Genomic DNA, 17,064 nt, shown 5'->3' on the forward strand with positions numbered 1-17,064 from the left:
ATCTCCCCTGGCCAGGTGGAGTTGTAGGCCTCCCCGTCTGTCTGCACTCTTCCTGGCTACCTTGCTGTCAGCGGTTACAAGTAGCCCACGTCCCTGAGTATACCGTGTGGTGCTCACCCGTATGGCTGGTGACTTGGGGCCTTCTGTTAGCCTCCGCTCCTGGATGGCGGTGCTGGTCCCTTCTTTGTGACTGAGCCTCCGGGCTTCTATGGCCAGAGGACCTGGAATCCCCTGCCGGCTGGTTTTTGCTGCTGGGTATATATCAGTCCCCACAGCCTCGGACTCCTGTGTCCGGTTTTAGTGTCCTCAGCCAGGGCGAGCTATATCTCTGCTCACAGCCCCTGGTCTTCTGCTTCTGCTCCTACAGAGCTCCTGTTCTCACTTTCCCTGTGTCTGCTCTCCTCCAGAACAGACTGCGTCTCTGTCTGGGGCTTCACTCACTAATCCCGCCCCAGACCCAGTTTATAAGGGCAGATTCCTCCCCTCCCAGGTCTGGGTGGGCCGTGTTGCATGTTTAGGGCTCCTGACCAGAGAAACCTCCCACTTGCTCTCAGACATAATATTTCTATTACTGTGGCAACCAGACCCCTGGGGTGCCACAACAGCGTGCACGGACTAGCCCATGCCCTGAAATGGACAGCACTTTTGACTCTTGGTTGCAGGGAGGGGGGCTGCGACTGCAGCAGTGACCGCAGCCTCTACCCTCTTATGACTCTTTGTTTGAGTATCTCATCATGCACTGGGATTCTCACACGAAGCGTCAGCGCATGGGAAATAGGGAAAAAAGATGTAATAGCAGTTAGTGTAGTTAGGGGACGGTAGGGAATTTTTAATGTAAGCCTAATTGAAATGGGTTTAAATTACAGCACTAGATAGGGAGTTAGATGAAAATTTCTTTGGCCTTCGGACTACCTCTTTTAAAGGTGTTTTCACCCAAACATTGATGTATCAACAGGTGAGATCAGTGGGGGGGGTATAACCACTGCAAACCCCCTCCCACCCACTGAAGACACAAAGCTAATCCTGTGTGCTGAGTGTGGATAGATCAGTAGTGCACATGCATGATCACATATGGCAGTAATGGACATGCATGTGAATCCTGTGACTATATGATCATTGTTTGTGCGATAACCCCTCTAAGAATGACATGACAGTTTTGTCTGTGGCTTGTGTTGTGTTGCTGGTGCGATATTATTTGCATTGACACTGATGAATTCCTTGTAGATGCTGATGGTCCTGCGCCCTTGGAGCTGCCTAACCAGTGGCTGTGGGATATTATTGATGAATTCATTTACCAGGCACAGATATTTTCCTGTAGACTTTCTCCCGCTGCGCTCTCTCACGCGTCTCTCTTTGAACATGCAGACCTAATATTTTCACTCTTGGTTAAATCTGTCTATTTCTGCACTATGCAGTTTCAGTCATTCAGCCAGTATCGGTGTAAGACCGCAAAGAAATCAGAGGAAGAAATTGAATTCCTGCGTTCCATCCCCAAGAACTGAAACGTTCACAGCGTCCTTAATGTGTTACATTCTCTAGTGGATAAATCCAACATTAACCGGCAGCTGGAGATTTACACCAGTGGAGGTGAGGGATAGAGCTGTACTTGATGCTTGGTGTCTTTGGCTCATGTTCCTGTCGTGTTCTCGACACAGAATCTGTCTGGGTTTTTATGCCACTGACAGTTGTTTATTTTTATCAATGGTGATGTCCAGGCTCGGTGCTCAATTTTGCAGCCATTCTATGTGACTGCAGACTTGTGAATCCTCTCAGTGCCCACTGTCAGGATCTACAGCGGGCTTGTGAATGCAAGTATGCAATTTGCATATTTCCAGCCACATTCCAACTACACATGTCCGGCCTCCCTTAATTGACTTGAATTAAGCCAGGCCACACACATCTAGTCGGTACGTGACCATATTATGCAAATTGCATTCACAAGCCCGCACGCTTCGTGCACCAGAATCCAGCGCGCACTCTGCAGATTCACAAATCTGCAGTCACGTAGTGACTGCACAGTTGCACTCCAAGTCTTGATAATTTAAGTGAGGTACCTGCCTATTTATTCTAGGAAACCTTTAATTCTTTCTGTGCAGTGTCTGCTAGATCTCTACAAATATTTAGTAATTAGAAGCAGGGCTGTGGAGTTGGTAAGCCAAAGCTCCGACTCCTGAATTTCCATGACACCGACTCCACGATTCCGACTCCCTCATACATGGCTCATGTTTAAGTGATAAATTTACAGCAGCACACATTTGTGTCACCCTGGCCTGGATGCCACAAAATGTAATAAAGCTGTGTCTGAGAGCAAGGGGGAGGTTCTCTAGTCAGGGGAACATTAGCATGCAGTACCTCCTGTCTCAGGCCAGTAGGGGGAGCAGGCTGCCCCTATAAAAGCTTGTGCTGGGGGCAGGGTTAGAGAGAACTGGATGGCCTGTCTCAGCACTGAGACGTGTCCCGGAGCAGAGCAGGGAAAGAAAGTTGTATTGCACCTAAGAGGAAGTGTGGCAGGAGGAGAGCCACAAGCCAGAGACAAGAGGCGAAGAGAGCCTGTCTTGGCAGATAACGGACTTAATTTACCAGACTTTGGTAGGCCACGCTTAACTAGGGGGGAGGAAGATGTCGGATACAGAGGCGCCCACTACCACCAACGCAGCTGCAGCAGCGGTGATGCCCTTTTCCCTGCCCTACATCCCTGGAGCGGCCTGGCTGCCCAAGTACTCAGGGGAGCCCCATGTCCTACCTGACTTTAAGGAAAGACTGTACAGTTTGTTCCAAGTCTACCCCCTGACAGAGGAACAGAAGGTCAGCATATTAACAGGGCAGTTAACTGGCGCAGCCCAGAGGGAGGTAAAATCATGGCCCACTGAGGAGAAAAGAACCGTGAAGGGTATTCTGGCCCGCCTGCGGTGTACCTTTGACACACGTACCTCCGCTGAAATTAAAATGAGGTTCTATGGATGTAAGCAGCGGGCACAGGACAGCATCAGAGACTATGCCCTAAATTTGCAGGAAGCCCTGAGGGCCATCCAACAAACTGACCCTGGCAGCGTGCAGGAAACGGATAAGCTGCTAACGGAACAATTCATAGAAGGTCTGCTGTCTAACGCCCACAGGGCCCAACTGCGCCTCATGTTCTTTCAGAACCCTGATCTGACCTTTGCCCAATTTAAGGACAGGGCCATAAGGGTGCTCCGTGAACCTGCAACCAGTGGCGCTATAAACCCCCGGCGCCCTGCTCTCCCCTACCACCAGGAGGCGGCGCCCTCCTCTATGGACCCCGTGGGGGCTGATGCACAGGCCCTGAACCAAGCCCCATCGAAAGACCTGCACCACCAAGTCCAGGAGCTGACCAGGAGCGTCGCGGCGTTGACCAGGACCGTCCAGGCGTTGCAAGTGGACCCGTCAAGACCCATCGAGCTGGCTTCAAGTCCGGAGGATGTCCCGTGGCGTCGACAGAGGAGGATCCCGTCGTTCCGAGGGAGGCCCACAGACCGCTACGCAGAGGATGGACAGCCCATTTGCCGTCGATGCAACCAGCCCGGACACATTTCCAGGTACTGTAATTTAAACGGGTCCAACCTGGGGCAGAGGGCCAACCCCCAGGCGCAAGATCACCAGGCCCTTATAATTGGCGTGATAAGTACGTTGGGGGGCGCCCGGTTTTACCCGTGGTGCTGGACGGTATCCCCATTGAGCGCCTTGCTGGATACTGGGTCGCAAGTAACCACTATCCCTTATGTACTTTTTAAGCAGTATTGGACTGATGCTGATATCACACGGTATCCAGACAGTAACTTGAGCATCATCGCCAGTAATGGCTTACCCGTGCCGCAGATGGGGTTCAAGGAGATGACCATTAAAATTGGTAAAGTTGAACTACCGGCACAGGGAGTGATTAATGTGGACATTGACCATCGTGAAAATCACCCTAAAATAACTGTGGGTACTAACGTGATCGAAAATTGTCTTTCAGAAGTAATTGTAATTCTATAACAGGTGGCGGTGAATGCTAGTTCCAGCCAACAGAGAGTCCTCAACAAGCAGATAAAAGCCCTGAAGAGACGGCAGCAGGTAGAACTGTCTGGTGGTGAGATCGGTAGCGTAAGACTGAGTGACCCATTCCCCATTTCCATGCCTCCCAAAAGTGAAATGATGATCTGGTGTCGGACTGCAATCGGGTTGAGAGGTAGAGACTACCAAGCCATGGTAGAACCCGTGTACTCAGACAGCAGGCCCACCATTTTGACAGCCCGGGGGGTGGTTGATGTCCGTCATGGGAGGGTGCCCGTCCGCATCCTCAACATTGGGGAGAGGGAAGTACACTTACCCAGGTACGCTACACTCGCCAAACTGTTTGTTGTCGAACACAAAGCTTTCAGGGCCGTGGAACCCTTGCCTCCATCTCCACAGGCGGAGGGTAATGGCTCCCAGAAACAAAAGGAGGACTGGTGCCAGAAACTCCATGTGGGTGCTGACTCCACTCCCCTGCACCAAAAACAAGGAGTCTACCGGGTGGTACAGGAGTACGAGAGAGTCTTTAGTAAGCACCCGCTAGATTTCGGCAGAGTAAAAGGGATAGAACACCACATCCCCACAGGGAGCCACCCACCGATAAAAGAAAGACACAGACCTGTACCCCCTGCACATTACCAGAACGCAAAGGGCATGCTGAGGGAAATGAAAGAAGCTGGGGTCATTTGAGATAGTTGTAGCCCCTGGGCAGCCCCCTTGGTTCTGGTAAAAAAGAAAGACGGCACCATGAGAATGTGCGTGGACTATAGACAAATCAACCGTATCACCCACAAAGACGCATATCCGCTGCCTAGAATAGAGGAGTCTTTAGCCGCACTAAAATCAGCCAACTTCTTTTCTACTTTGGACCTTACTAGCGGGTACTGGCAGGTTCCTGTGGCAGAGGCTGACAAGGAGAAGACCGCCTTCACCACCCCGATGGGACTGAGCGAGTTCAACTGTATGCCTTTCGGGCTCTGCAACGCACCAGGGACCTTCCAGAGGCTGATGGAATGCTGTCTAGGGCACCGAAACTTCGAGACGGTCCTCCTTTACCTGGACGACGTGATCGTCTATTCGAAGACCTAAGAGGACCATCTAAAGCACCTGGCCGAGGTGTTCGAAGCCCTGGCAGGCTACGGCCTGAAGGTGAAACCATCGAAGTGTCACCTGCTGAAACCAAGGGTCCAGTACCTAGGGCACGTGGTAAGTGCGGAAGGAGTAGCCCCCGACCCTGACAAGGTCACGGCAATCAAGAGCTGGCCAAGCCCCTCGAACATCAAGGAGGTGAGACAGTTCCTCGGGTTGGTAGGCTACTACCGAAGGTTCATCCCCAGGTTCACTAAGATGGCAGCTCCTATGCAGGACCTCCTGATTGGACAGTCTAAGTCCAGAGGTCAAAAGCCACCCTTCAAGTGGGATAAACCGGAAGAGGAGTCCGTCCGCCAGTTGAAGATGGCCCTCACGGGGGATGAGATCCTGGCCTACCCTGATTATGGTCAGCCTTTTATTCTCCACACGGACGCCAGTAATGTGGGACTGGGAGCCGTACTGTCCCAAAACCAACAGGGCAGAGAAAGGGTGATCGCGTACGCCAGCCGGAAGCTGAGACCCACCGAGCGGAACCCGGAGAATTACAGCTCCTTCAAGCTAGAATTCTTGGCGGTGGTGTGGGCCGTGACAGAACGCTTCAAGCATTACCTGGCCTCCGCAAAGTTCACCGTGTACACGGACAACAACCTGTTGACACACCTGGACAATGCAAGACTGGGTGCCCTGGAACAGCGGTGGATGGCCCGTCTCTTCAACTATGACTTCGTGATCAAGTACCGGGCAGGCAAAACCAATGCGAATGCGGACGTCCTATCGAGGATGCCTCACTTACCTGAACGTGACGAAAACCCAGAAGAGCTGGAGGAGGTAGAACTCCCCGCGTTTCACCGGTATGGAGCCGCTCAATACTCCCACCGCGTGAAGGAGGAGGATCTAACAACCGTGATGATCAATCCGCTACCTCACCACAGCTGGGCCGAGACCCAAGATAGTGACCCTACAGTCCGCCTGGTGAAAGATCTGCTGACCCGGGAAGACGCCCGCTTAGATCCGGATGCCCCAGAGGAAGCCAAGCAGCTATGGAAGGAGAAGAGCAAGCTGTTCCTCTACGAAGGCAAGTTGTGCAGAAGGATTGTCAACCACCGGACGCACGAGCTGACCTGGCAAGTCGTGGTCCCAAGGCGGGATGCAGCTATGGTCCTGGGGGCTTACCATGACAGAGCGGGACACTTCGGTTGGAAGAAACTGGAGTTCCTGCTAAGAGGAAGGTTCTTTTGGGTCGGCATGAGAGGAGCTGTAGAAAAGTGGTGCAGAGACTGTGGCCCTTGTCACCTGAGGAGGAAGGACCGCACCAGCCAGAAGACACCCTTGAGGCCCATCGTCACCACGCAGCCTCTTGAGCTGGTAGCTCTAGACCACGTCAAGTTGGCTCCAAGCCGGTCAGGGTACATCTACGCCCTGACAATCGTGGACCACTATTCCCGTTTTCTAGTGGTGGTCCCGGTAAAGGACTTGACAGCCCAAACAGCGGCCAGAGCCTTCCAGCAATATTTCTGCTGTCCACACGGGTATCCGGAACAGGTCCTGACAGACCAGGGTCCAGCGTTCGAGGCTGAAATCTTCCAGGAGTTCTGCAACCTCTATGGCTGTAAGAAGATTCGTACAACGCCTTACCACCCCCAAACCAACGGGATGTGTGAGAAGATGAACAATATAGTCATTGATCTCCTGAAGACGTTGCCCCTGGAGGAACGCAGCCTGTGGCCAGAAAAACTGCCGGACCTGATAGACCTATACAACAATATCCCGGTGAATGCTACAAACGGCACCCCGGCTTACCTGATGCGAGCCAGACCAGGTAAGCTGCCCGTAGACCTGGAGATGGGAGTCCTAATACCTGAGGACACCTCCCCGGATGCGGACTGGGATACGGAAAGGCAACTGCAGTACAAGAAGGTACAGGAGAGTGTGGAGAAGAGCCTGGCACAGGTGAGAGAGAGGCAAGAAAAACTCTTCAATCAACACGCCCCTGCTGGTCCCCTAGAACCTGGTGAGCAAGTCCTAAAGCGAAAAAGAAGGCTACATAAGTTGGACGACCAGTGGGAAAGGGAACCCTACACCGTACTGCAGTCTGATCACGACAACCCGAAGGTGTGCGTGATCACCAAGGACGGAGGAGAAACCACTAGCACCGTCTCCAGAGACCACCTCAAAAGATGCCCCGAGCAACTCCGTAGTGCAGAAGAGGATCAGAGTGACCTTAATCCCGCAGAGGACAAGGAAGAAATGATCAGCACCGTTCTCGGAGAGTTCCCTCAGTCCTGGACTCGCATAAATGATGCCATAGTGGTACCTGTCCTGCATTTCCTGCAACCGGCACAGCAACAACCAACACCAGAGCCGGAAGGTGAAGAGGAGCAAGCAGTTCCAGAGGCAGAAGAGCCTGTACCAGCAGCCCAGGAGAGTCAACCCTCTGCTGACAGTGAGCCTGCCATGCCTGCGGTAAGCCAAAGGACCCGCAGACAGCTGCCTGCCCTACCTGTACACCCAGCTGGTAGCTGTACCCCTAACGCTAGTGGGGAAAGCCAGGTTGGTCCACCACCAGACAGTGGGCTACGTAGGTCAACCAGGAGCACAAAAGGGCAGATACCCGCTCGCTGGAAAATATAGAGCGCGCTAAGATTGTAAATAACCCTGTTGCCAAATGTTGAATTGTTTGCAAAGTTACATGCATGTTTGGTAATTCTATGTTTCAGTTTCTTGCAGCTACCGTAAGGACTCAAAGGTTATGGACTTTTTATAACCGGGACCTTGTATGGACTGCGTTCGGAGCCTGACCAAGGAATGAACTAAGACTGTGAAGGACTTGGGGTAGGACAGATCCCCACCTGGTTAAGGCTCCCCGTTGTATTGGTGATATGGACACCCGGTCACAGACCACACTGTGACCTTAAGAACTCAAGCTGTGCGTCGTCTGTCTGTTAATGTTTTATGGTCATGAATATTGTCTTTGTTTACTGTTTAGTCCCGGAGTACTAAATTTCACTAGGGGGGAATGTGTCACCCTGGCCTGGATGCCACAAAATATAATAAAGCTGTGTCTGAGAGCAAGGGGGAGGTTCTCTAGTCAGGGGAACATTAGCATGCAGTACCTACTGTCTCAGGCCAGTAGGGGGAGCAGGCTGCCCCTATAAAAGCTGGTGCTGGGGGCAGGGTTAGAGAGAACTGGATGGCCTGTCTCAGCACTGAGACGTGTCCCAGAGCAGAGCAGGGACAGAAAGTTGTATTGCACCTAAGAGGAAGTGTGGCAGGAGGAGAGCCACAAGCCAGAGACAAGAGGCGAAGAGAGCCTGTCTTGGCAGATAACGGACTTAATTTACCAGACTTTGGTGTCTGAGGCTGGGAAGATTCCACATCCCCCAGCAGATAACCAGTTTGCAGGGGACTGTAAATTCCTTGGCCTAAGAAGCCTGGAGGCCCTGCCACAACAGAAGGGACCAGCAAAGCCGTACAAGGCTGGGAGCAGAAAGGAACCCACGTCGCAGGCCATACAGGCGAGAATACACGGAAAGCTCGGAAACGTGGGCTGTTACCCTATAACGAGGAGATAGCCAGAAGGAGCACAGAAAGCACGGTAGGCCTACACCCTCACCCTGACCAGGGCCAATTTCCCCGTTGCTCTCAGACATCCAGGTCCCCTCCTAGCTGGGACTGTTTGTGGGTCAATTTACCTGTTCTAGTAAATACCCTGGACTGCAACCTGTTGTCTGCGTGCTCCTTGCTCCTCCAGCACTATCAGCACTGGGACTCTCACTACCATCACTCCCAACATCCACTACACTGCCCTGGGGCCGCACTCTTCCCGTGGGGAGTCACACCATCCCAGCTGCGTACATCATCAGCCCCAGCGGTCTGCCTTGCAGCGGCGGTTCCTAATGACCGCAAATCCACGGGTGGCGTAGTCGGACATAATCATCAGTACATAACGGACTACCACTGGCCTGACCACCCTGAGCCACGGAACCGGGTTGCCACTACTACTGCCATCGTTCCCCTATTGCCCGGATCCGAGTGCCCCACGGCCCAGAGGGCGAGTCACATTCATCTCAGCTAAAAGTCTAGACCCTTAGATCAGGAATAGGTCAGACATTTATAGGACATTTCATAACTTTCCCAAATCCTTATGAAAAAATATTCCCCACAAACCGCATTGAACTACTGTACCCAATTTATTATATAGTTTAGGAGTCTGAGTCGGTCCATTTTTTTCCGACTCCACCAAAATGAACACCGACTCCATGACTCCGACTGCACAGCCCTGATTAGAAGTACTCATTTACTTTTGCTTAATTGCTCTTCAGTGGATCTAAATATGTCAGATGGCTCTCTGCACTCGGTTGACGTTCTTCCATAGAGGAGAAATATCAGTGTAATGAATGTCCCATTGTTAACTCACTTTTAAGCCCCACTAACTAGCAGTATTTGATGGTCTGCTGTAGTACATAGTTACTTATGCAATACATAGCATAGTTTTAGTTTCTTTTTATAAATCCTCTTTCTCTCTTCCCCAGGTGACCCTGAAAGTGTAGCTGGAGAATACGACAGACATTCCCTATACAAGATGCTTGGATACTTCAGCTTGGTTGGACTGCTTCGTCTGCATTCGCTTCTTGGAGATTATTATCAGGCTATTAAAGTGTTGGAAAACATTGAGCTCAATAAGAAGGTATCATCTACCATTACTATTAATAAGCACTTACAACTATTGGTTGCTGCGATGGTAAAGCAGAAGTCTGGTTTGGCACCAAACCAGTTGTTACCTATGAATGTGGAAGTATCTTCGATCATAGACGAGATCATAGACCTGCACAAAGCTGGAATGGGCTACAAAACCATAAGTAAGATGCTGGGTGAGAAGGAGACAACTGTTGGTGCAATAGTAAGAAAATGGAAGAAATACAAAATGACTGTCAATCGACATTGATCTGGGGCACCATGCAAAATCTCACCTCGTGGGGTATCCTTGATCATGAGGAAGATGAGAGATCAGTCTAAAACTACACGGGGGGGAAGTTGTTAATGATCTCAAGGCAGCTGGGACCACAGTCACCAAGAAACCCATTGGTAACACATTACGCCTTAAAGGTTTAAAATCCTGCAGTGCCCACAAGGTCCCCCCTGCTCAAGAAGGCACATGTGCAGGCCCGTCTGAAGTTTGCCAATGAACACCTGGATGATTCTGTGAGTTATTGGGAGAAGGTGCTGTGGTCAGATGAGACCAAAATTTAACTTTTTGGCATTAACTCAACTCGCCGTGTTTGGAGGAAGAGAAATGCTGCCTATGACCCAAAGAACACCATCCCCACTGTGAATCATGGAGGTGGAAACATTATGTTTTGGGGGTGTTTCTCTGCTAAGGGCACAGGACTACTTCACCGCATCAATGGGAGAATGGATGGATAACCCTTCTAATGGCTGCCAAGAACTTTTGGGGCATCTGGATCAGAGAACTACTGCAGGTCTTGCTCGAACTTAGATTTCTGTTATCTGTACTCTCAACCATGTAATAATTTCTTACTACTGTTCAGTTGTTCTGGAAATATAGTGTATGTCTGATCTTCTGCTTGCAGAGTATGTCCTCCCGAGTGCCGGAGTGTCAGGTGACCACGTACTATTATGTTGGCTTTGCCTACCTTATGACGCGAAGATATCAGGATGCCATTCGTGTGTTCGCTAACATCTTGCTATATATCCAGAGAACCAAGAGTATGCTCCAGAGAACCACATACAAGTATGAAATGGTAAGCCCCTTGTGTGTTCTGTCATCTCTTATATTTTTATTATCACATTATAAATGATCGCTGGATTTACAAACCTTGTATTCCTTCTGCACAGATTAACAAGCAGAATGAGCAGATGCATGCACTGCTGGCCATCGCCCTCACCATGTACCCCATGCGCATTGATGAGAGTATTCACACTCAGCTGAGAGAGAAATATGGGGACAAAATGTTATGTATGCAGAAAGGGTAAGGAAGTCTTAAGCTGCATGACCGTGTTTTATATGGTGGGCGTCTGTTCTCCTTAAATCTATTGGAGTCTCTGTATTATTGATTCTGATTCCAAATAGCTAAAAAAATATATATATATTTTCCTCTCTTTTGCATTGCAATTTGGAAATATTTGCTCAATTATTTTTTGGGGTTGCAGAATATTACGCATCTATAAAAAGCCCTCTATATGGACAGGTACAGCAGGGCCTCAGTTTTCGAACCATAAATATGGCATATCACTAGGGCTCCCATCTAAAGCTAGAATAAAAAGGTCATGGGCAATTTGGCATTTTCTCTCTTATAGCTCCTAGATAAGCATGGAATAGGGCAGAGAAAAAATACATGGTGGTTGCTGGGCTTGACCTAGGTTTTGCATTAGTGTAAATGAAGGTAGGTTTATTCCGCCACCCCCCTAGTGACATGGTACTGGGATAAGCGCTTGACATGTATAAATGGGAACATTTTCCATTTAAATGTCCAGGCTGGATTATTGGTGCTTCATAACCCATGCCACAAGCAAAGGAAAATAAACGGCCTTTCAGTGCAGGCAAAACAAAGTAAACTGTTCCAACACAGTCACTTTAGAGACAGTCCAGGACACACAGGCTGGATAGCATCCAGTATACCGGCTCAGACTGGAGACATCACACAGGAGGTCTTCTCAGTTCCAGACACAGACCACTTGTCAAACAGACTCTATTTTATTATGTGAAGCACACCCAGAGGTGGGGTATGTGGGCAGCCAGACCCACCCGTCTCTCAGGCTGCCCGTAAAACCTGCCCCAGATGCACCCAACAAGCCTCTTAGTACTATGTGTCCGTTAGCCACCTTGCAGTATTAATGTGGAGTTACAAGGAAAAGGCAGGCTGGTCGGCACTCCATATGGTTCTTCCTCTGGTCAAGGAAATGCATATCAAACCAAGTAGGATCCCGGCACTTACATGTGAAATAATTAGTCTTAACAAATATGGATTTGTTCCTACTTTGCAGCTATAACGGCTCCACTCTTCTGGGAAGGCTTACTGCAATATTTAGCCGGTATTTCTGTGTGAATTTTTGCTCATTCATCCAGAAAAGCATTTGTAAGATCAGATACTTATGCTGGCGAGAGGGCCTGAATCTCAATCTCCTTTCTACATCATCCCAGAGGTGTTCTATGTATTTGAGGTCGGGGCTCTGTGCAGTCCAGTTAATTTATTTCACACCAAACTCTCCCAACCATGCTTTTATGGACATTGCTTTCTGCACTGGGCACAGTCATTAGGAACAGAAAAGGGCCAACCCCCCCAAACTGTTAACACAAGGAGCTACAATCATACAAAATGCTGTGGTATGCTGAAGTATTATTATTTCTCTTCACTGGAATGAAGGGCCCAAGGCCGACCCCTGAAAAACAACTTTATAATGTTATCCCTCTTTTACCAATGTTACAGCTGAATCAGTGTAGTCAGTCAGGTAACGTTTTCCTGGCCACTCACCACCGCAGCGTTCTCTGCTCAACCAGAGCGTTTGCTGTGACCTGTGTCGTTATACACACAGCAATCTAACTGATGACGTCTAGGCCATGCAATGACCTTCTTTATTTTGGATTGCCTGCACACAATAAAATTATCTTCTGTCATCAATTACCTGAGCGCCAAGTTTTCTCCAAGACATGTTAGTAAAGGCTAAATGATAAACCTGTATTTCATACTTTTGTCCATACAGTTTGGTTTTCATTTATAAAATTTTAAAATAAAAATTACAGCTTTCTTCTGGGGAAACCTTTTCCAGTTCCCCCTTGGAATTTCCTATAAGTGAAAAACGCCATTAAACTTGTGATTAGAGTAGATGGCTCAGTACACATTTCAGATAGAAATGTGTCCGAGGGTTTGGATGATCTACAACATTTGGGTATGTAATACAAGTAAATATTCTGCGTTTTTGTAATTTCTGACCACGTGTAAATTTTCTTCTACTCATCAGCGATGCACAGATTTATGAAGAGCTCTTTAATTACGCCTGCCCCAAGTTCCTGTCACCAGTGGTCCCTAACTATGATAATGTTCACCCCAACTCTCACAAAGAACCTTATCTTCAGCAACTTAAAGTCTTTCTGGATGAAGTCCAGCAGCAGGCACAGCTGTCCACCATCCGCAGGTGCGTCTCCATTCTGGAACTGGTGTAAGATGCCACATCGCGCCTCTGCACGCAGCAGTATGCTGAATTATCCTGAATGTCCTGCTTATAGTATCCAATGAGCCCATGTTGTACCAATGCAGGATCATACGCAGGCACAATAATATATATTGTTTATTTTTTACAAAGCAAGAGTCAGCAAGACCTAAACGGCAAAGTGCTTGATCATATGTCGTCCTGGGGACATTCCTTCGAGCGGAGAATGTTGGGGTAGAAAGATGTCCAGAGACCTCACATAATTGAGTTTTCACCATGTTTGCTTTTTTTTTTCCCTCCCAGTTTCCTGAAGTTATATACCACTATGCCCGTGGCCAAGCTGGCAGGATTCTTGGATTTACCAGAACAGGAATTTCGCATTCAGCTTCTCGTTTTCAAGCATAAGATGAAGAACCTCGTGTGGACTAGCGGCATTTCTGCACTGGAGGGAGAATTTCAGTCCGCATCAGAAGTGGACTTCTACATAGATAAGGTACAGTATTCAGCTGTGTGATTATCCAAGTTTTACACATTTAATAATACATTGGATGGCATTCTGGTTTTTGTCTTATCCGCATAGTTGTTGTCGTTCCTATATTATGTGTAACTGACCTTCTTCAATTTATTTTGATTCCATTCTCCTTTAGGACATGATTCACATTGCAGATACCAAAGTCGCCTGACGCTACTGAGACTTCTTTATACGACAGATACACAAGTTTGAAGAGGTGAGGGTTTGCTATAATTATAAGGGCTCATGTTCTAGCGCTGTAAAGCAGTAAGGCGGTTCCGCTCACTGCTGTATCTGGAGGCGAGTGGGGCCGTTGATGTCACACCTTCAGATATCTTACAGCTTGTGGGCATCTGTGGCTGATATCGTTCTCCTCTCCTCACTTGCCTGCACAAGCTGAAATTCATCTCTGATGCCAACTGGAATTATTTCACTAGAATGGACATACAGGTAGTCCACATAAGGTTATTAGTTAGAATGGGACAGGTGCCCAATACCTGCCGCTCAGGCACGCCAGTCAGATATCTGCTCACCTACCGATACGGAAGTGAGCCGAACAAGATTACCCCTTTAAATCAAAGAAAAAAAAAAGCTCTAAATTTGACTCCTGTGACCATGCTTTCTTTAGATTTAGCGTTCTTTTTAAAGGTAACCTGTCAAGTATGATACTTCTATTAACCTGCAGATATAGGTTTAATCTGCAGGTTAATAGCGTTATGAAGGTGCCCAGCCGTTGTACTGAAAGTGCTGCACTCGGGAGAAAATGAACTTTATTTCTCCATGGAGCTGCTGGCTTTCCGTCAAGCCTGGAGCAATTACAGTCCCTGCTCACAGCACTGAGAGCAGCAGCTGTAAGCATGGACCGGCACTGACTGACAGCAGGCTCTGCGATTCATCCGTGACAGCTGTCAGTCAAAATGCTGCGTCGTGGTGACAGGTTCACAGTGCTGTGAGAGGTAACTGAAGCCATGCTAGCAAGCTGGTATGACTGAAAGCCGGCTGCTCCCGGGAGAAATAAAGTTAATTTTCTCCTGGGTGCTGCATTTTCAGTACTGCTGCCGGGCACCCTCATAAAGCTATTGCAGGTTAATAGCGTTATCTGACCTGACAGGTTCCCTTTAATCTTATGATTAATAGGTTAATTGTTATGTAGCTGTATTCGGAGATTTAAGCTCTTCTGGTTTCAGGTGCACATGTGTATAGTATATTATTGGAGTCTAATAATTGGAAATTATATCATTGTACTTTTTCATTTACTGCCAAGGTTCATTAAGGATTTGTTACTAGAGATATGCACAGATCCAAAAACTTAGACAAGAATGCCATATTGGACTAGTTTAATGCACGTTAAAGAGTGCAGGTGAGGCCTCTAAAGCCTCTTCAGTACGTCTGTATTATGTGACTGAAACTTAGATTTCTGTTTTACAGCTAGACAAAACTTTGCAGAAGATGAGCCAGAAACCTTGAAAGCAGTTCAAGTAGACAAGATATTTATAAGGACTGAAGGTCAACCTACATCTCCCCACACATTGCTGGCGCTATCAAGTGGACTTAAATGTTTTAATAAAAAATCTAAAAACTTTCAAAACCAGTTTACAGAGTAAATGTTTTTCTGCCTTTAGCCATGTTTTCTGCACCACGTAGTTTGTGTAGGCACGCTAATCTTAGGTAATCTAATCCTTTTTTTTTTTTAAACAATGTGTTTATTGAATTTTGCACAAAAATCAGAACATACAATCTATAGGGCCAACATATGCCCAAAACTGTGCCCCAACCTCTGGGCTTACAAAATGTACAAAATGAACAGTATAAAAATAAAATAAAAGGAAAATACATATCCATAAAAGAAAAAAAATGGATTAATTACATTAAACTCCCCATATATTAGATGGTTGTGAGAAATAATTTATATCCGTAAGTGCTGTGAATGTCGCATGGCTCATATTTCTCTATCGCTTCATTGGGGGACACAGGACCATGGGTGTATGCTGCTGTCGCTAGGAGGTTGACACTATGCAAAAAAATGAAAATGGCTCCTCCTCCGCAGTATACACCCGCCTACAGGCACCAAGCTCACTGTGAGCTGTGAATGTCGCATGGCTCATATTTTCTCTATTGCAAGATCGGAGGTGCAAGGTAGGGAGAGGGGCCCAGAATCGTCCCGCGCGTCACCCAAACTCAGAACGGCGCACAAAATATCTCGCTTCCTCAACGTTCCCATGTATAAACAATGGGCTGTTTAACCAAGGTTCCCATATTTTATCAGTTTTCTTCTTTGCCTTGAGTGTGTGTGCCAGAGCCCTTTCATATTGACAGTTCGTGTTTAGTCTGGTCACTATCTCCCCCACCGTAGGGATGCCCATTCCTTTCCATTTAGCCGCGATAGCTGATCTAACTGCGATCAGAATATGTGACAAAATTCCTCTAATTTCCCAGGGGACATCCATTAATCCTATATAAAGTATTCCGATACTAGGTGTTATCTCCAGGTGAGTCCCCAGTACATCCCATATAAAATTATCCAATGCCCCCCATAGTGATTGAAGTTTTGGACAAAACCATCACATGTGGCCCAACGAGCCTTCCCCATTGCATCCTCTCCAACATAAAGATGATGATTCAGACCCGAAGTGTACCATCTGTGCCGGGTAGTAGTACCACCTCATGTGCGTCTTTTTAAGCTGCTCTAGGTGGTTTAAACACGACGAAACTCGCTGGACCTCATCCAAACCATCCCGTCAGTCCTGAGGGTCCGTCGAAATTCTTAGATCCCGTTCCCAACGAGTCATATACGTCAATTTATCGTCCAGATCTGGGTCGTTTAGAGCCCTATAAAGTATAGAAACCCCCTTAGAACCGGTCTTAGAGTGGAGAAAATAACCCATAGCTCTTTTATCCTTAGGTAGAATAAAAAAGGGGGATGTCTGTGTAGAGTGAAGTAAATGCCTTATTTGGCAATACTGGTAAAACAAGGGCCGTAGGTCCGGGAATCTCATAACTAGTTTAACAAAAGGAATTATTACATTGTCCTCCAACAGGTCTGCTAGCGATTGAACTCCAGCTGTCACCCAACGTTGAAGGTTAATATATGGAATATGATATTCTAGAGCTCGTAAAGAGATCTCAGTCCTGGGGAGTAACAGCAGTTTGGATGCCAAATTCCTCCAACAATGCATAGTAGCCTCCGATGTTGGTAACACGGCGACCATAGTGCTTCGCTTCACTACTTCTGTCTCCAATATCAATCTGGTAGAATGGTTTCGGGCAAGTAAGTACTC

The 17,064-nt window shown here is 47.9% G+C and overlaps 1 pseudogene; it reads left to right on the forward strand.

The window, feature by feature from the left end:
- The first annotated feature begins 1,174 nt into the window (after positions 1–1,174).
- Positions 1,175–15,268, forward strand: LOC141157327 (eukaryotic translation initiation factor 3 subunit L-like; annotated as a pseudogene).
- Positions 15,269–17,064: the final 1,796 nt, after the last annotated feature.

Source organism: Phyllobates terribilis, unplaced genomic scaffold (assembly GCF_046119375.1).
Source record: "Phyllobates terribilis strain yellow unplaced genomic scaffold, ASM4611937v1 Scaffold_8__6_contigs__length_399053987, whole genome shotgun sequence".
Lineage (NCBI taxonomy): Eukaryota > Metazoa > Chordata > Amphibia > Anura > Dendrobatidae > Phyllobates > Phyllobates terribilis.